The sequence below is a fragment of the Nyctibius grandis genome, chromosome 5 (assembly GCF_013368605.1).
Source record: "Nyctibius grandis isolate bNycGra1 chromosome 5, bNycGra1.pri, whole genome shotgun sequence".
NCBI lineage: Eukaryota > Metazoa > Chordata > Aves > Nyctibiiformes > Nyctibiidae > Nyctibius > Nyctibius grandis.
In genome coordinates, this window is record NC_090662.1 from 57,214,024 (window position 1) to 57,218,210 (window position 4,187).

Below are 4,187 nucleotides of genomic sequence, written 5' to 3' on the forward strand. Positions count from 1 at the left end.
CCTCATGCAAAAACAGAAAGCAATGATCGCTGACTATTTAAGGGAATTTACTTTGGTCATGTTTGTTCCCCTGTTGTGTTTTAATCAAACATTCTCTCAGGTAAACATCATATACCCCAAGTACATTGCAGCGTGTTGCACTGGTTGCACTTAAGTGATGGGACTTAACTTCTCATGGGAAATAGTTTTTGCACATGTCGTCAGGCCAAGAATAAAAGAGCCGGGCTCATCCAGGTCTGTTAGTGAGCAGCGAAGAACTTTTCTGCAGAAGCTAACCTTCTGCTACCGAACACGCAAATTTCAAGTCAGTCACCATAGGTCATCCTATTTGCTTGCAGAAGGTTCTGCAGACAGGAGGACATAGAGGTATTTTGTGACTAAGTGACTCCTCGCAAGTCATTTGCTTAGCTCTCTTGCTAGTCCATCCTTCACACAAACCAACCAGGGCTAGCTCTGTGGAAGAACAAACCGTTCTCCAGGAAGACGATTCCATTTTTTCTGGTGCAAGTTCTCCATGTCACGCCCCTTCTGTACCGCACTGCTTTTATTTCACAGCCCTGAGTTCCCTTTAAACCCATCTTTTTCCAGCTCCAATAGCTGGGGCTCAGTACTACAGGTTTGTGAGAGCACTGTGGATGAACCTACCCTCCCAGCAAGGGGCTTGGTGTGACTCACCAAGTCTGCCCCTCCCTGGGTAATGTGTGGTCAGCCACACATGGAGGGACTCTTCTCACTCAACTTCAGACATCTTCATCTGTGCCAGTCACTCTTGGTTGTTTCATAGTTTGGGAAAGAAATGGGATTTGCTTTATCTAGCCCATTTGGAACTCTGTTTTAAGATGCAGTGGAAGTTTCAGAGGTGCCCACTGAATGCAAAGGAAGCTCATGTATCAGTGCCTGCATTGTAGATGGGTAAAGTCAGTGGAGGACTCTCTCACCAAACCTGCCTGTAGTTGCTGGCAGCGGAGGGCGCTGCCAGCACGTTCAGATTTGTCACTACCCACATTTTTTGGGGACTGCATGTGGCAGGCACTTGCCACATCTGTATCTACCAGCAGGGCCTTGGAAGTTCCCACGCTGGTGCCACCCCAACTGCAATTCGGTGGGGACACCTGCAGAGTGCAGGAAGCTGCTTGATCATGGAGGCATAATCAGGGACAGTTCAGGTTTGCATCTCAGGGTGGCATTATTAAGTTATGAAATATGCCCTGGGAAAGAGTTTGAGTTTCGGGGAGAAATGTAGCGTGAGAAAGAAAATGACCCTGTCAGGAGAGTCAGGATACAGATGGTCCAGGCAGTCCTTGTGGGTACAGAAGACTTGGGGTTGAGACTGAAGATTTGAGCTGGGTCTCCCATGTCTCCAAGCTTTTCCTTGATTGATGCCTTTTAGCAGTCAGTTGGCTGCTTCTGCCCCCACAGGCATAAAACCGGACAGCCTCTCCTGACATGAGCAGCTGGCCAGGTAGCTTGACTGACAGCAGGAGATATGCCAAACACACCAGTCTAAAGGGAATCCATATCATATTTTCTTTTGTTTTCATTCCTAACACATCATGAATGAGTTGAACAGGTGGATGCCTGCCCATTTATTCCTAAAAGCCATTCGTACAATCGATTAGGCTGCTATTAAGTGACGACATTACCGGTTAAGCATGCATCTTTGCTAACGGAATAATTCCTTGCTGCGAAAAACCTCACAATTTAGTAATTTATTGCTAATCTTGTTATATATACACAAATATACACATGTACACACACATATGATGTACACAGACATTTCCACGCACACAGAGACTTCCTACATGCTTTGCTTATTTCCAAGGGCAGGATATTCCAGTCCAGGGCACTTCATATGAACTCCATAAATTTCTGCTTTTACATGTACATTGTGCTATTTCGTAACCTTCTATTAGATTCCAGATTATAGCATTAACCTTTTGTTGGCCAGAGGCTGGTACTATTAAACTCTTAATTCCTAGCAGGTCTACTCTGATGTCCAGACTTTTAGCTAGGTAGGACTTAATTCCTGCATTTTTCATGAAAACCTGGAGTCTCTTGGTACTCTTAAAGTGCATTTTTGGCATGTCAGAGTTTCCAAGAATGGCAAAAATGTTTTCTGCCCAGCTTTTTTTGAGAAAAGGGACTGTTGTTGTTACTGATTTTTTTTATTATTATTATTCTCATCCTATTCACTTAATACTCTTTGTGTGGGCAGTTTCACATGCTAGTCTAGATGACACAGGTGTTGTTATGCACTTGCACCTTTGAGTTGTTACACAAGTTTATACAACCAAAGAGAAGAAGAAACCCTGATTACTGAATGCCTAGGTCTCATTTGAAAACAAGGTTATGGCAGGACTGAGGAGTCATTGAACAGGTGGTGGGCTGAAATGAAGAGGCAGAGGACTTTTTTGGTGGGACATCTCATAAAAGTCTGCTGGGAAGACAGACTGGCCCCAGAGGAATATTGTGCTGTGGCCTGGCCAAAAAATTCACAAGAGAGATTGTGAGGCAGACAGTGGCTAATTCATGGAGTGGAGTAGGGTTAATGGAGGATATCAGAAAGGACATATTTAGGTGGCTGCTTGGAGAACTGCACTGTATCCATCAAGAAATGCAAGCAGGAACGTACCTTCAAAAAAGGAATGGAAAAATCCAGTGCTCCTTTTCTTAGAGCCTTGCAATGGTGCATCCTCACTGGTATTGCTTAATGGACACTGCCAATATATACAATGAAATGATAAATATGCAATGAACTGAAGCCATATAGTGCACTGGGTAACAAGCGATGAGCAAGTCTGTACCACAGCAGGGTTTTGTGCTGCTCCCCCTGCACTGGGTATTGGTAAAGTTAAGGGTGAAAGTGTCCAGGGTAGTTTGACCAGGGGAAGAGCTCTCATTTAGAGCTTGCAGGAAAAAGTGGCCTCATGCCAAGATCACTGGGCCTGGAAATGCTCCCCCTGCAGTAAAAATACGGGGAGATCCCTATGTGATAGGAGTTCAGAGAGGAGATCTGGCAAAGCAGTGAACATCTGGTGATTTGGATGCCTTAAGATTTGTCTGTCCGGCAGCTCATAGCTTCACTGATGGTGTTTAGGGCAAGGTTGTCTCGCCCTGTAATGCAGTCCTGGTCTGAAGAGAAGGTCTGAGAATACCAAAGCTCTACAGGAGAAATAGGGACCAGAGTTTATTTCTGTTGCATTGCTTCCTGCGTGGAAACCAGGAGATGTTCCCAACGGGTGGTCACTGTGTGTAAGTGATAGCATGTCCCTCTCTGCAGGAGCTCTCTGCAGCGGGTCTGGGAAGTTCACTGCCTCGGGAAGCCATTAAATTAGAGATACTTAATCTGAGGAGGGCTGGAGTGGGGTGGCTAGAACAGCTTTATGGAGCATTAACACCCTTTGCTTATCAAGAGAAGGGTAACTGTGCTTCAGGCCATATGATGATCACCATTCAGCTAGGATCCTTAGCTGAATGGAGATAGTCAGATGGCCTGAAGTAGTCTTTTTTCAATCTTATGTCTTTTATACCCCCCTGGTGTCATGTTCTGATGACTTGATTATTGGTTGCTGCCTTAAATAGGTTCCCAGTAAAATCCTCATTCTTTTCATGTTGTAATAGGATTATCATACAAAATGATGTTTGTACCTAAGCCAAAATACACAGCAGTTTACATGCAGAATTAGTGAAACCATTTAGAAACTGAATATCCTAAAGATCAGCACAAGGCTTTTCAAACAGGCCCAACCCACACGGGAAATACAGGTTGCTGTTGAATCAATAATGAATCAACAAGTTTCAAGGCTGCGCCAGGAAAATAGGGAAATATCTCACCCTCTGATAGCCCCTCGCATCCTTACCTACCGAGGAAGTTTTTTCTGCCATCAGTTACTGATTCACTCAGTCCAGGGAAGGGCTGCTTTCCAGTCTGGTTTGAATGCCGGTCCTCTAATCAGCTGGAGAAAAGGAGTCACTTATATAAGCCAAGGGAAAGGAAATGCTTCTGCGATACGGCTCACATGAATAGCTAGGACTGAGCGCTGGTTGACTCCTGAAGTCCAGCTTCTGCATCTGCTCACTCCATTTCTTTAGGGCTGTGTTGGCTGGGACAAGTGGCAATTTGTGAGGCTTTCCTCTTCTTACTGGTCTTTCTCTTTCAAGGCAGTCGGTGAAGGAAAGCAGAAGGC